A 17,115-nucleotide genomic window follows, 5' to 3' on the forward strand; every position below is an offset into this window, starting at 1 on the left:
AAGAGTTTTCTCGAGACAGGCTATAGCAATCTCCACCTTTCACAAAACCAAGCTTGCTCCTCCCTTATTACGTTTTGAAGGGACATCAGGGTCTCTGAAGTGCAGAAACACTTTAAGACAACCGACAGTAAGCAGAAACCTGAGTTCATTAGTAACTCACTTGGTGTACTGGACACACAGCCTCAGAGAGAGGATGCTGGAGCAGAGTCGGGCTGCCATATGCCTCGTGCACCTCTGCAACCAGCAATCTGCAGTGACGCCTCCAGCATCCACCCCGGGCACGGTGCAGAAAGACTACACAGCTGGGTGTCAAAGACAAATAGGAGACGCTTCCCCTCCCCATCTTGTCTCCACTGCAGGTCTAAGGCACTAGAGCAGATAGAGCCCAAAAGGCAGAGGGGCTGAGCTCCATGCCGTGCCACATCTCTGCATGCAGAGAAGCACGTTTGGTTTCAATACGGGTAACTCCTCTACTAATCTAGCAGTGACACAGGATAGACCAGGTGTAACACGACCTGCTGCACTCAATCTCAACATGCCGCTTGAGCCAACACACACGACGGTTATAAAAAAAATAATTGTTTGGAAAGGGACATTTTAACAGGTTTCCACAGCATCTTGCAGCTCTTGCCGCTGCAGCATGCTCAGTCAGCCCAAGGCAAGCAGGGAAGCACAGGACCCACGGCCACCCACAGCCCACACAACATGGGATTTGCCACGCTGGAACACACAGCGCAACGGACAATCTTCATAGCTTGCAAGCTTTCACAAGACAGGAACAAAAACAAGATGGAAGAAGAAAAGGATTTCACGTGGTGCGATCCTGTACCAACCTGACAAGACAGTGGTCAGACGAAGGGGGAGGGGGGAAAAAAGGGAAACAAAACAGAGGGCAGAAAGAAAAATCTGTCAGCAGAAACATGATGCCAGAAACTGTTCCAGGAGTCGGTGGCTGGATGCCAACTCAAAAGCCTCCAAAAAAATAAGGCTATAGAGCCTTTGAAACCTTCATGATAAAAAATAAAAAACAAACGACAACTGTGCAGGCTGAGGTTTGTCAAGTTGTACTTATACTTCACCGCTCTCACCCAGGAGCTCTCAGCCCAAAATACTGCTCTGAAAAGGAGACCCAAGGCATCCAGTAACTTTGGCAAGGTATTCTTTGGGAAACATGCACCCCCTAAAGCATTCATGTACCTCAGAGCAAGCTTCATGGTACTGAGCCTCAGCACTTTTAATTGCGCATACCATGCCCAAGATCATCAACCCAGTAAGGCTGTCGCACACGCGGTACATTACTGTATGGTCAATCTCCCTAATTATTCTTGAGTTATTTTTTCCAGTAGATCTACAAAATTATCAGCATAAATCTCAAAACATTTACCAGTTAACAAACTCAGCACAACAGATGTAAGCTTGGCCCTTACAAATAAAAAGACTAAGGAAAATGTATTTATTTGTAGCAAATGTCCTTTCCTATAACCGTCAAATAGATTACAACTGCATTTCTTTCCTCGCGTTGCACCCTGGGATCCAGACATTTAACTAGCACACACTACAGTCCTGGATTAATCATAAATAGAATATATTTTTAAGTGCATTAATTATGTAACAGATGCTTCCAGGATTCCAACGGAGGTAATTTTTAAAATCCCAGTGTACAGTTTTATGAATCTGTGCAGTTTCAAGGTTGTTTTTAATTTGCGTTCAATATTGCACTTATTTAAAACCAAGAGGCAATCAACCACTGCCTATTTTTTTATTTTTTTTTTATTTCAGTGCAGACTGGAAGACGTACCCTACACTGTTAGCATCAGACATCTCCACTGCCAATGGAGGAGTTCACTCCCATTTCTTTGCCATGATGGCGGGTTTGGATAACAAGCCGTGTGAACACAAGACTTCTGCATTTGCCTTCTCCTCATCACTTTGCAGACTAGTTTCTGCCATTCTGAAATCCCAGGCTCTTCCTGCACTTTCCCACACCCACAACAGCGGCACACAGTCCCCAGCAAGAACAGCAGGTCAAGGGGCAGGATGCTCAGGGTCTCCACAGAGCACTTGATGTATCAGTGGGGTACCACAAAATGATTCTTAAGGCTACATGAGCACCCCAGCACAGTATGTGGGTGGGCAGAGCCCCACTGCTGCACAGCACAGCTCCCGGTGACCCACCAAACCTCCTCAGAAGCAACATGCCCTGTAGGGTCTTGTAGCAGTAGCTGTCATCACAGCTACACCTTCGTGCTGCTGGCTTGCTTTGAAAACACAGAAAAACCGAGTTCACTCATAAACAGTGTCCTGCCACGCTAGAGAAAAATGGGTTTTACCTCACTTACCTTGATAGCAACAAACACGGCACATCCAGATGGGGGAAATACATGGAGATCCATATTTTCTTGCTAGTTTCTGGGAAATCTGACACGTCTACAGCCAGCTTCAGCTGTTAACAACGACACACAACTTCACCAACTAAAATTAGAGCTTGCATGGGGTCTCCTGGCTAAGGCACTAAAGCAACAGGCACTGGCTAAGGCCCAGGTGGGACTGTGGAGATCCCAGAAGCCTTCAGACAGCTGCACTGGAGCACCCCAGGCCAGGAGTACCACAGCTTCCATGTCTTGGATGAGAAGTTTGTTTTTCTCTCCATCTTTGCACATCACATAATTCTTGGATCAAGTCATAAGTCTTCTCACAGAGCTTTATCTCTCCTTCTGTCTGCAATGCTTAATTCATAATGACTTGGAGAGGCATTTTTCCAGGCACTCGCTGTACGTGCTGCTCGGTAAGCGGGAGAGCCCATACCCTGGTAGCATCGTGCTGGCTTGGGCTCTCCTCTCAAACCCTCCAACTGGTCTAAGAGGAGAGGGGAAAACAGGAGCAGGGAGAGCAATTAGGACTCCAATCACATGTGGTGTTGACACAAAAGAACAAACAACCCCAATACACGGTGAGCAGTATTTAGGAGTAGGTAAAATTGCAGATGCAGAATATGAAACCTCAGCACTTGGTGAAAAGAGGGGTGAGCGCAAGAGATGTTCAGGACTGCAGCTCTGCTCACCCACTCATCAGCCACCCCTGGGGAGACTTGGCAACTCAGGCTGGGCACAAAACAAAGGAGGGAGAAAAGGTGGATAATAAGCATTTTATTCCTACTAAATATTTTATTCTGACTGCTACTACTTTGCAAAAAAGAAAACCAACCCAGGTAATAATTAAAAGTGAGGGTTAATGCTTTGATGCCTTGCTTCACAGACTGCACATTCAAATTCCTCAACGTGCTGCCAGCTGAAGAAGGCAGACGACTTTGTGCAACACCAGGGAGGCCTCAGGGCAGGCAGCCGGGTGCTCGCCTCGCTTCTTCAAGTGCCCCGCAGCCCCATCCGGCGGGCACCCGGCCTCTTCTCACACCACCAACATTTCTGTCTCCAGCCTTTCTCAAAAATTATCCATCAACTCTGAAGTCAAACACACGGGGCACAGACCGGCCTTGGCCCCCCCTCATTGGCGGATGCCAGTCATGCAGCAAGGCTTGGAGAGCACCAGGGATGCCCTGCAATGCCGCTCCGTGGTGCTAATCCTTCCCAAAACACTCTGCATGGGGACAGCCAAGCAAGATGAGCTCTCACAGGCAAGACCATGTCCCTGTGCAGGGTGGGAGATGTGCCCATCCCGCTGGGTAGAGGGATTAGGTCTCTGCCAAACTGCAGCATGACTTCACCCCCCCCAGTCCCCGTGACACGCGTGAACGCCAGCACCGTGCCAGATTATCAGTAAGGTGACAACACTCGTAGGCTGTACCTGCTTGGCACGGCTTGAGTGAGGCTCCCTCAGGGCTCCTCTGGTTTCACTTCCCGTTACCATGCACCTGCACCCATTTCATCAGTATTTAAAGCTTTACTCAAAGCCCCAAATAAGCCTGTGTGAGCCCCGTGAGGGCCATCTATGGCAACACCTGGGCTTGCAGGCGGCCCCCGTGGCGGCACCGTGCGTGGCTATCCATGTGCCGGCTGCTGCATTCCCCAGTCTCCTTAGAACCACAACGTATCTGACACGTACATCTTGCACGATGCTGCGTGTGACGTTGCTGAGCTCTGGCCATGTACTTTCTTATCAACTTCTGTTCTTTAACTAAAAAGTTAGCTAGCAGGCTGGACACAGTTTTATGTGCAGCTGTATTTGCTTATCGCACAGATAAGTATTATAAAAACAGAAAGAAACAACAGCAGCTAGTAACCTGGATATCTCTCAGTGCCCTTATCAAAAATATCCAGCCTCTGTACTGGCTCATCATGTACTGCTAACAGGAAAGAAGAAAACCCAAAGAAAAGACGATGCCAGGCTTTTCAGTGTACACACACTGACAACTTTATTACCTGGCACTAAGGGAGCACCGTTAAATTAACAATTAAAAGAAAACCCATGCTAGCATCAGTTTTGGCAAGGCACTCTCATCAGCAGGCACTGCTGGGAGCATAACCTAGGGCAGCTGGGCAAAGAGGACTCCTCTGTCCAGAGGAAGAAGAGGGGGTCCAGACGCAAAGCCTCTGGCAGAGGTTTCACACTACAGAAAAGCCAACCGAGAGGGCACCAATTTATCAAGGGGGTGGCTTTGACCCCCCTTGCACTCTCAGCTGACCTCCAGAGACTACAATGAGGATGCTCAACTGGCAGAAATCATTTTTCCTGCTTAAGTTAGTTTTCTGCTGGTCTAGCTTCCCGCCAGGTCTCACCTTCTGGTCAGGTCCACCAGCTGAAGCACAGGGGACACTATGGGAAGCGCTCAGGGACAAGTAGACAGACTTAATCTACCTAGCCGCAACATGAACCAAGCCCTCATTCTAATACGGCACCAAGCATACTGTTAGTCTGCGAAAGCGGCATCATCCTTCACCTGAGAAAAAAACAAAGAAGATAAAGGCTTTCCAAGGAAACAATTCTCGTTCAATACATGTCATGAAGTTGTGAGCGCACTTGAGTCACAGCACACGTGTGGACCACTGTAATGCACTTGCAGAGCAATGTGTCCTCCTCCTCAATCTGCTGAGAGCATCCACTAGGCAGAGGTTGATATGCGGAGGTGATTCAACACCGATGAACAGAAACATAAAGACATGCTGTTCTTAAAACAAGGGCTGAATCTGACACTAGATACATTTACGTAGAAAAGTTTTCTGCTCTGTATGCCATTCCCTTTCCAATCTACCCACAGCATTAAGCAGAATTCCCTTCCTACCCTGGACGGCTCACTGCGATGCAACAAGTAGACAGCGCTTCCAATACACACAGATTTTTTTTTCTTTTGGACCTATGAGAAATCCCAGCTGAAAACCTGAATATTATTTTGTACTGACAGGGCATTGCACATAGTATCTTCCACCCCCTCCTTGTGTTTATGGCATAGAACATGGTAAAAAAATGAAATGGAAGGAAGAAAAAAATCTTTCCACTGTAATGTAAATATTTGTGCGTAGTGAGAACAAAGCATTTCCATAAAGCTTTCAATAAGGGATGACTGCATGCCAAATTCTACCCTTAGACACAAGCACGTAACTCCAGCTAAAGTCACTCAGAGGCTGACTCAAGCACACTGCATTCGTGCACAGAAGGATTGAGCGCTCAGGAGCTGCGGCCAGACTTCCAGCTCTTTCTCAAAAGGCAGAGGAGATCTGCTTCAAATCAGTGAAGAACTTCGAAGATGAGTCAGGCCTGCAGGATTTGCTGCAATACTCGCTGCAAAAGAGGATGTGAGAACTGGCAAGTACGCTCTGTTTACTCACTGTGCCATCTAATTCTGGAAACTCGAGCTGAGATTCTGCGTTCAAACACGACTCCAAGGGGTGGTAGGAAGATCCTGGCCACGTTACAAAGCCACTCGTTGGGTAAAACTGGTGGTATCTGCTTAAACAGGGCCACAGGCTGGCACAGGCAGAGGTCCTGCAGGCAGCAAGCAAAGTCTCCTGAAGGCAGATACAGAATCGCATCTGCCTCTAGCCCAGGGGACGAGCCTCCACAGGCAAAGGCTCACAAGAGGAAAAGCGACGCTCTCAAAATCACGCACAGCCTCAGCTAATGACACAGATTTATACTGGGTGTTAGCCTGTTTTGCTAAAAAAAGCAAACCAGCTTTTTTTTTTTTTTCCTGGTGCAAACTGTCCTTTACAGAACCTATTAATATCCTTCTTACTTCAGTTTAAACTCTACTTCTCTTCCTTGTTCTCCCACTAACTTCAAAGATAACTTGCAAAACAAGATCTAATTTATCTGTACTTTTGACCTCATTCCTCCCCTCCTGTTACTGCGTTGGACAGACAGACTGTTTTCTAGGGGAATCACTGCAAGGAGCAGACAGCGTAGAGTTGCTGCAATATTCAGATTTTTAAGCAGAAAACAAAAGAAGATACCTAGTTTATACTAAACAGATCCCCTTTGATTCCCGTCTCATGTAATTAGTTCTGTGTTGCACAAACTAATAACTTGGATAAAACACCCTGCTACAAAGAGCCACCTCAAATAGCTGCAAAGATATTCTTCGCTATCAGATACCAGCGAAGACAACCAGCAGTGGCCACCAGGAGACTGCGCCGAAACAAATGCGTTTTTATTTTTCCCTTTAAATTACAAAAGATTATCATTTTACTCAGCAATGCTCCTTATTAAATTGAAAATCTCCACATCAGAATTAAATACATCCTATCTACTCAAAATGAAGTGTATTATTTATCACTAATATTTAATGACAAAAACCTGATAACTTTCTCCGATTATACCACTGATTTCCTCCAGTCATGCATCATTGGCTCTGCCGGTCATTAGCATTATCACAGTGCATAAACTCTGGCTTATGCAGCAAGTTTGATAACAGAGCCAAGCGCCTATAGCTCTTATATTTCAGTTTGTTCAGATTTACTAGTTTACCTCTCTACAAGCATGCCTCTATCTAATGGCATCTATTATAATCCCTTGAAATCCTAGTTAATAAATTTCCATTTCCACACAACACGCTTCTGCACAATCAGAACTCATCAGCAAATACAAAGCACTCACTGAAAAATCAGATTTCTCCTTCAACTGTCCAAGCACCGCTTTCTGGAAAGGCCATATTCCAGCCAATCTGAAAAATAAATAGGAAATATCTAGTCTTCTCCGACTGTTTAACGCTAGGAATATGCTGGACAGGCTTAAGATATTTTAGTTTCATTCACAGGTAATGTTCCATTTCAACTTTTATGAAATAGTATTTTTTGAGTGGTGTAGATACTGCTTTTATAGCAGTGAAGAAAAAGAAATAAAACTAGAACAAATGTACGTGGTATGACATCAACTGAAATATACCGAGATGGTTTTCTCCCATTCTCAGTTAAATCCTGTAACTGAAATGACAGATTAGAAAGGTTTCCTGAATAAGACCACTACCAGCCTTCAGGAAACTCAGATGGATATGCCTGAGAATAGCTTTAAAATACTCGTACAAACAATAATTACACTGCATACTTCGGACATTCCTCTTTCAGAGCCTTTTAAGTATCCAGTAATTCATCACTGAAAAATATATTTTCACTTTTCCAAACATACAGCTTAGGAGCTTTACAAACCTCATACACATTATCTGAACATCGATGCACAGGCATATAATTTAAAAGTAACAAAACCAAGCTATTTCAGAGGTTGCTTCTTCCAGCGCTTATTTAATTCAGCCAGAACAGGATGAGGCCCCTGACACAACTCTGATTAAAATAAATTACCAAAGTTGTTAACACATTATTACTCTTGCAACACTTACTGAGAAAAATCTCTTCTTTAAATCTGCTAAGGTAGATGTAGGCTATGATGTTCAGTACAAAACATCCAGATAGATTCTTATTATATGTTACATGCATAAGTACGCCAAGATTTTATCCTCTGAGCCAAACTGCCTTTCTACATTTTTATTTTTTAACCTCAGTCTACCCAAGGAAGCTCCTGTGATTTCAACACAGGTTTTCAGGGCATACGCCACATAACCAAAGCAAAATCTGTCTGTCTTATACTATTTATGAAATCCAGCAGAGGGAGGGGAGAATAGTTTACAGTTTACTGATCAACAGAGTTTGCATGATGCTGTCTGCAGGAGTCCTGTTTGAGAAGCAGAGCAGTTCCAAAAGCAGAAATTATCAATACTAACGGAATTGGTGCTACCGTATTATGCTATTTGCCAGACAGAATTCACATCAGTCACATAAAATTTTGGTCTGGGTACAGTTTCACTATCACTGTCTGAGATGTTAGAAGTTAGGGTCATTGGTGGCAGCAATCTGACAAGGTTATAGCCAAATTCGGTATTCTTCATCGATGCAAAAAATGGATCAGGCCCTGGAAGAAAGTCAGTGAGCTCAGGAGCACAGGATGCAAAAGCGCTGACACAGATGCTTCCCCAGGCCCTGGACCTCTCACCATCCAGGGGCTTCAATCTGATCCCTTAACAATGAAACAGGGAAAAATATTGTCATTGTTCTCCTCTGCCCACCTGCTCCTCCATCTGCATGTGCAAAACCCTCACAAAAACGCACTTTTGACCTTACTGAGCATCAGCCAACGTCAAAAGCCTTGCCGGCCACATCCTCCCTCGGACTTGGCTGTTCCCAGCTGAATCCAAGTTCAACATCCTCCAAACAGCCCAGAAACAGCTCCATGATGCCCCCCAGCATCCTGCACTGCCACTGCTTTTAAAGGGTCTTCTGCCACAGGAGGAAAGAAGGATTTACACCACCAATTTTAATGGAATTTTTCTTTCCAGCGCAAGTATAAAACGTGGGAACTGGGCTGGACGAGCTACGCGAGCTGCCTGACAAGCTAACAAAAATTTGTCATGAGGTTCATGGAAGATAGAGGTCATGACTCACTGTCAGCAAGCTTATTATTACAACATAAAAGCTATTATTAAAAAATAAATAAATAAAAATGCAATCACCAAGATGAACACTTCAAGAAGGTTTTAACTTCTTAATCCCAAACACACTAGTCCTGAATAAGGCTTGCAACAGGCCCAGCCTATAAGAGTCATAAAAGACAACTTTGCAATCAAAAGGCTACTAGAATAACACAGTTTAGTCACAAAAAGAAACCCTATTTCTGCTCCCTTGGCATTCCCTGAAGTTTCTTGGGAAGAGCTGTCCCACTCAACTCCAGAAACAGAAGGAGAAACATAAAATTTGCATTCACTGTGCAACAGCATGAAGATGCTTTTTAAAACTGACACTGGTTCCTAAAGAAATACCAGTTAATTACTTAATCCTTCTTAATGGAATGATTAACATCCTTTCAGCAAACAGAACTGCGATGATTTAATGTTTTACTGCATGTTTCATTACAGAACTGGTAAAATTAATACCACTCCCCTCTTGTCTGCTGCGACCACTCATTTCTTTATAATCAGTTACATTTTTCACTTCTGCAGAGCAGCCTCTGTGCTCGGCTGAGAAAAAGGCTCAAATATACAAAAACCTGTATCGTTGTTATTCTGCTGTGAAGCCAAGGACCAACCTCTGGACAGGAACGCAGGTGGCCACGGCGCCAGGGAAATCAAGGTACGAGGCAGCACAGAGCAACGAGCCCCAGCGTGAGCCTGGAACAACTTCATCAGCATCCCGGGAACACCATGCTGCTGTGGAAGAGGGGCAGCCACTTCAAAGGGAACCAGGGAGGGATGTTTGAATCCCAGCTCAGACAGCTCCTGAATCCCTGAGAACTCTCATCCGCCTTTTTGGCAAGAACAAAAGTCCTTTCAGGGCTCCAGCGCTCACTGCAATCAAACCCAGCCTCAGACATTAATTCCGCATGCAAATGTTTTGCAGGAAGGGGAATTTCCACCATTGATTTTTGTGATCAGATGTTTAGCCGCTGCTCTGAACACACCAGCAATTCCCCCCCTCACCATTTTATCTTCCTTTACAACAAGCTTTTTAACAGAGACATGACATTCTGCTTACTGCTGGGCTCTCTATTTATCTGTCTCTTAACAACACGTTGGCATCATCGGCTCTGCCATCTAAATCAGCAATAGTGCATGTCCGGTCACATAAAACCAGAGAGGGTTTCCCGAGATGCCTTGGGAAGCCTGATTACTTCGGTTTACTGATGTGTTAATATGTCCAGTTTACTAATTAATGAACAAACAGCTCAGGCTAGGAACTGGGGGAGGGACACCAAGACGAAGACTGTGGAGAGCCCAAGGAAAGACACTTGACCCTAATTGTTAGCAACAAGATGACAAGACTGATCGGGAAGTACAGCTAAAACTCGGATCCAACATGAAAGGAAATGTCTGGCGAAGAGGGGAAAACTAATGATGCCGTGAGAGGCTCCAGCCAACCTGCCGAACTGTGCCACCTTCTGTCAGACTGGCGGTGCTCAGCACCCCAGCGCCCAGCCCAGCCAGAGCTCCATGTCCAAATCCTCACCCTCCTCCCGCGGCCCTGCACCTCCAGGGATATACACCCCAGCCAAGGAGAGTTAGGAGCTTTCCCTGACCCATGACTAGGTGATGAGAGAGCACGGCTCATCCTGCATCTTCCCAACAAAGCCACCTGCCTTTGGCACCATGCAGAATCCCACAGTGTGGGTTTTAAAAAGCACAGAATTTTGGCTGAAGTTTCAGCCAGACCCAGTTTTATCCAGACCCAAACATTCCTCATCTTGAACACAGCCTGAACCACACAACACAAAGGAGAAGCGCTGTGGTTGCACCGCAAGAAGGGTCCCGCACAGCAAATGCGCACACCAACACTCCCCGAAACGCTATTTCAAAACACCTATTTCAAAAATTTAGAAAAAAGGTTGTAAGTGCTTTCTACCTGAAAAATCAATTAAATGAACAGCGCAAGAGCTCCTGCAGCACTGCGCTCTGGGCCAAGCATCCAGAAGAAAGTTGACTTACAGGCTGCACATCTAGCGCTCCCCGTACCTCAGAATCCACAGCAGCGCTAAACTGAGGAAACGGGCACTTCTAATAAAAACACAACAGTGACAAGCACTGTACAGAGTGAGCAACTAGCAGTAAACAACACACCAGAGAAACATCCAAATAAAACATTCTGTGTATTTATTTGTGTATTTTCTGAGACCACTGCAATTGAACAGGAAACTGGGAGGAAAAAAGCCCACAATTAGTTTCAGAATAGCACTCCCAGAAACACTGTCAGATACATGTAAATATTTTATGATATAGGTTCCATTTCAGTAGATCTGTCAAGATATTTACAGGGCTTGACAGTATTTCTGTCTTTAATTAAATTTTCACACACATACTTTAATGTCATTTAAATAGATTATTAGTTGTCAGAATATAATATAAATTTTGTTTACGATTTAGTTACTTTAAGTACTCGCATCGAGGAAACTCATTTAACCCCCTGACTGAATAGCATTAAGTATTGAGATGAGACTTCTAAAGAGCTTCTGCTGCCCTTTGCACTCTTGCAATAATCTTAAATTACTACAACTTAATTGCAATTTCAAGGTACTAAAATGAAGATGTTTTTAAAACAGCACAGGGAGGGTCAACGGGAGGAGAAAAATTATTTAGTCCTCCTCAGGTACCAGATGCTTCTTGGAATTAAACCGATTTTGCCCATGCTCTTCTCTTTGCTCATTTTCCATACAATACTACCCTCGTTTTCAGGGTGCTGCTGAACAAAAAGTTATCAAGATTATTCTGGATACTTGCCAGATACAAACAGCCATTAGACATAAGCCTGTTCACTCTCATGCATGGTCGAGATCAGCGCCAGGAGAACAGAAAGACAAAACCCTAGAGCACGTTCGCAAAGACTGCACACCAACAGAGCCAGCAGCTTCTGGTAGCTCCAACGCTGAAGTAAGAAAAAAGAGCACATGTTAAAACACTCCAGACATCCCAACCAACAAATATCTGATCTCCTAAAAATAGAACAGCTGATTCCTTTACAGCCTAAATATAATTTAAAAAAAAATAATAAAAGACTACAGAGTTTCCACAATTAAGTTTTTCCTCTAATGACTGCATGATTTATTCCATTCTACTTTTTTCCCCTCTACATACACTGGCATCTCCTTGTTACCTACAGTAGTTGCAATTCCCAATACACCGCGAGCTGTGGGAATCAAACGGCACAGTAGTTTGTGAGAGCAGCAGGCTGCGAGCAGCATTTTTGTCAGTGCAAGAGCAAGCAGTTCTAGCAAACACACGACCTCCGTTTCTTGTTGCAACGAGACATTTCATGAGGATTTGGCCAATGCAAACCCAGTCAGACTCACAGTTTAAACACCACTGTACTTTTAGCACGTCCAAGCACTTACGCGTCTCCTCAATGGCATGAAGTCAAGGACTCCGAGCCCGGCCATACCTTTCTAAGCATTTCAGTAAAGTTTGGTTGCCAGGACCTCTAAGAAACGGTCGCAAAGACGTGGCTGATCTCTAGTGCACAACGTTTATAAATTCCACTCAGCAAACGCTTTCTGGCTCCTACTGCCTATCATATCTCTGCTGAACCGCTCACCGGGTGTGAAAGCACGCTACTATACGTAGGGGGGAGTAAAAAAAAAAAAAAAAAAAGATAAAGTTTCAGTGACACGAGTTAGTGACACAGACCAAAAGCCAAACCCAACGGCGGCGACATCAGCAGCTGCCCCGTGATGCCAGCGTGCTCTGGATCAGGACCTGCACCCTGAACTCGCCTGTGAGGCCACAGGGATCGTGCCAGTCCCCGGGGAGCCAGCGGGCTGCACGTTCAGAGCAGGGTGCACACTGCCCACCACCTCCTGGTCCTTGTCTCCAGCTGCCAAGCCCCTTCCCTGCCTCCCCATCAGAGACTTGCAGGGAAAAGCTCTAGAAAGCAACTCAAACATAAGGTTCATTCAAGGAACAATTATGACATGCTATTTAATTCAAGTGTAAGTTTAAATACTAACAGCAAGCAAGATGCCTGTGCACCCGAGCTGCTCAACTACTGCAGGGCCCGATCCTGCTTCTACTAAGATGGGAATCCCCTGGGCAAAGCTCCCTGCTGGGCGCTGTGTCCATGCAACACACGATGCTGTGCCGGACGCACCTCCGAAAGGCAGGAAAGGCCTGAGCAAACGCTGCACCTCCAAAGAGAAACCCAGCTACCTGCAAAAAATCTCACTACATCTCCTCCAGCCGCCTCTCAGCTGCAGAAAAATATTTCAGCTCAGTGCCTTGAAGTTGCAATTAAATTGTAGTAATTTAAGATTATCACAAGAGCAAAGGGCAGTCGCAGCTCTTCAGCAGACTCCTCTCACCACTTAATGCTACTCAGTCTTGGGGTTAAATGAGCTTCTTTAGTGTAAGTACCTTAAAGCAAGTGAATCGTAAACAAAATTTATACTATTTTCTGACAGCATATAATCTATTTAAATTTATTAAAGCTTCTCAGAGAAAATTTAAGATGACAGAAGTATCATTATGCCCTATAAATAACTGGACAGCCTTGCAGAAAGAACTATTTTACATATATATCCTACATATGTGTGTGCATATGTTATTTCATTTGATATACAAATGCATGCTCAATAGATATTTCACAAAAGGAATTACATTATCTGGTTCAATCTCCCAACATAAATGACCACAAGCAGTATGAATACTAAATGGCAAGCTGCATTCCATAAATTTGCCTTTATACTACCAGCCTTTCTTCCTAATTTTTACAGTGCTGTGAAACAGAAATAATTCTGGAGCTACAAATGTTTACAGTATATCATACCAAGAATGATAATGCAAATTTTATCTCTTAAAAAAGAGGTGATCCACTCCAAGAGAAAAGCATATTGCAGCATATGCTGAGCAATAATGCCCAATGCATAATTCTCTGCTCAACTTTCCTGCTCCTTCCCTTACTAGTACAAAAACTAGCTACGTTACGATTACTGGTGGAACTGATTTAAGCAGAAAATGTTTATAGATGTTAAAAAACTTGCACATTACCCAAAATGGCTTAACAGCATACATGTGCATGTTTAACACACACATTTTTTTATTGTCTCATTAAAATACATACCATAAAAATCCAGAGACTTTATGATAAGTTATGCAGGATGGTTATGAAACCTTACCTTAGAACAAGTATAAAGTACTTATTGTGTGATTTGCACTGCTACTCATAGGAATACTTAGGCAAAAAGGTTTGGGATTTCTTAATTCTTCAGTAGATGTACACTTGGTCTGCCTCCTGATTAATATACACCAGGGTAACAGCCTTTTCCTCAGATTTTTTTTCTTTTTTAACAGATTATTTCCATTGTTTTGGAACACTTAAAAGAAATTAAAGAGGGAGCATATGTGTAGAGTTTGCAGTGAAGTGTTGAATCCGCACACAAAACTCAGGCAACAAAAATAACCAAATGTAACCACTGCAGGTTAGAGTAATACTTGAATCCGAAATATTTACTAAAGTAAAATCAAGTATCTGTAAACATCCCCTACTGCTATTTCCACTGAAAAACTACATGGTAACAGAGTCCCCTAACATAGCCATGGAGCCAAGTAAAACACCGTTTTGCAAAAATCTTGGCATATCAAAAATAAGGTGCCACCCTGACTGATCAGTAACAGGTTTGAAGGAAAGAAATTACAAGTTTTGTAAACTCCAGGAATACAGTCACACAACATGCAACACTTAATCACAATCAAACTCCTCTATTATACATCACCACAGCACACACACACAGAGAAAAAAAAGAATATCCATGTTTCCTTACAATTCAGAGATCCAGAAATAAAAGCTCTGTTCCATAGAACTTTAACGGTTCTCAACATTACATTACTGAACACCTTCTCTGCAGCTTTAGACAGCCTAAATAAAATCAAATCCTAAATCTCTCTATCTCTCTGAAGTGTATACAATGCACTCCAAACCACTAACACTCAAAAAAAAAAAAAAAAAGGAATGAAAGAAAAACCAAAACCCAGCCCATGCACAAAAACTAACTTTACAGTCAAAATCGTAAGCAACAAAAAGCCTTGTTTGGAATAGTAGTTATTTTTCTCAAAGTTATCCTTTGGTTTCACAACAAAGCTCAGCATTTGTAATGGTCCATTTCTGCATAAGTGAACATATAGCCTCGCTGCCTGATCGAATAGTCCAGAGCTTTCAGTGAGGCAGCTCCTGACAACAGCCCAGCAGCAGCTTTGTTTGATCTCTCCTGCCTTCCTTAATCTGGGTTGTCAAGGTTCACTTGTTGGAGGCTGTTTACTTTACTTTTTCCAGGGGAAAAAAAAAAAAAAAGTGATTTTTTTTTTTTTCTGTCTCTCATACAATGACTAATCCAAAGACTAAGGGGGAAGAATGCTGCCAATGCAAGATGTTAAAGCTACAATACCTTTTTGCAATGAGATTTTAGCCGACACCTTTTGAATGGTAACTAGTGAAGAGCTTCCTCTCCCAGTGCCCTGGTCCATTCAATGCGGTTGTGAGACAGTTCAAATAAAATGTGCAGGCGAAAAGATTCAGAGGAGAGAAATTGAAACTAGTAGCCTTCATCTCCCCTTCTTCCCCCAAATCTAGCTGCAAAGATGCACAGGACCTCCTTGCCTACGCTCGCTTCTCTGAGAACTCAAATTATTTCAGGGTCTCTCAAACTTACACACAGTAGAGGCTTCTCAGCCGTTAACAGAAACAATAAAAAATACTAAATCGAGTGATTTCAGCCTCTGCGGAAATATTAAAGAAAAGTGTGAATTAACAGCGCGAGCAGCAAGTTTCTTCGAGGACATTCTTGAAACTTTGCCTAATTAAGAAACTGTCATTAGTGACATCAACAATCGGTCAAAGCAGGTAAAACACTAAGTTTCGAAGAAGTATATGGAAACACAGTTTAGAGAATTGTTTTAATATTCGTAACCATCCAGCACCCTAGACATCAGCAGATACAGTGCGTAGACTGTTACAAGCAGCACAGATACATTACTCACTCAAAGAACAGTTACTAAAAATGAAACCTTAAAACTTCTGAGCACAAAGTTGGGCTCCAGCTTCGCTAGGGGAGCCGCTCTGAGAGCGCTGGCACCGCGGGGACGTGCGGGAGGGCTGCGGGCAGCCCCTGGGGGACAGCGGGGCCGGAAAAACAGGAGCAGGAGGGGAAAAAAAAAAACAAACAAACGAAGAAAAAAAAAAAACAAAAAGCAAAAAAAAATGAAGTAGCAATCTCACTCGGTTTGCTTCGCTTAAAGCAAAGAACACGCAATTAAAATCATTACAGCGAAGTGGCAGCACATCGAGGCGCTCCGCAGCCGAGCCCGGCGATGCTCTCTCGGGTAATTCCGAGTTGCGCGGTGGTGCGGAGGGGGCCCCGCGCAGCCCAACCCGCGCAGCCCTGCCCGCCGCCGCGATTTATTTTTTTTTTTCTTTTTTTTCTGGGTTTTTTTTTTTTTTTTAGGTGAGGTAAAAAAAAAGAAACCCAGCAACCGGGGGGCGGGGGGAGGAGAGAACCGCGGAGACGCCGCTCGGACGCCGCCTGCAGCGCGCACCCTCCAGCTGCGCCGGGGAGGAGGGATGCGCGGGGCAGGAGATGCGCGGAGCCGCAGGTGCGAGGGGCGCAGCGCGGTCCCAACTTACCGGGCTCCGTCCTGAGGCTCCGCACCGCGCAGGGAGGGAAGGGGGGGGGGGGAACGGGAGGGATGCGCACCCGCGTAGCGAGAAGTTGCGGCGGGCGCGGGGGGAGACGTAGATGTTTATTCAAACGCTTCGTCTCCAAAAAGAGAAAAGAAAAAAAAAAAAAAAGAGGAAGGGGGTTGGGGGCAGCTGGTGCCTGGGGAGGATGCGCGGAACTCCGCGGAAGGGACCGCGCGAGCGCAAAGCTCAACAGGTGCCGAGGGGAAGCGCGGAGCGAGGCGGGCGGCCCCGAACGGGGGGGCGGGACCCGCCGCAACTTCTTGCCCCGAGTGCCGAAGTTGGGGCTTGCGCGCCCCTTGCGCGGGGGGGAGGACACGCGGCGCAAAACACGAGGGAAGCGTGGAGGTGGGGGACACGCACCCCCACCCACCCCCCAAAGAGGCGCCGCATCCCACTCCCGCGGAGAGAGGGACCCGGGGAGGGGGGGGGGGGGAAGTTCCCAAAGTGGGCGGGCAGGGGGTGCGCA

The 17,115-nt window shown here is 44.9% G+C and overlaps 1 protein-coding gene across 1 annotated transcript in view; it reads right to left on the minus strand.

Moving 5' to 3' along the window:
- FOXP1 (forkhead box P1) overlaps positions 1-16,609 on the minus strand; it is a 387,025-nt gene extending 370,416 nt beyond the window's left edge. Inside the window, exon 1 of the mRNA XM_069866021.1 lies at positions 16,593-16,609. The gene's annotated coding sequence lies outside the window, so the exon portion shown is untranslated. The remainder of the gene's footprint in view (positions 1-16,592) is intronic.
- Between the last annotated feature and the right edge of the window lie 506 nt (positions 16,610-17,115).

The sequence above is a fragment of the Phaenicophaeus curvirostris genome, chromosome 11 (assembly GCF_032191515.1).
Source record: "Phaenicophaeus curvirostris isolate KB17595 chromosome 11, BPBGC_Pcur_1.0, whole genome shotgun sequence".
In the NCBI taxonomy this organism is placed as follows: Eukaryota; Metazoa; Chordata; class Aves; order Cuculiformes; family Cuculidae; genus Phaenicophaeus; species Phaenicophaeus curvirostris.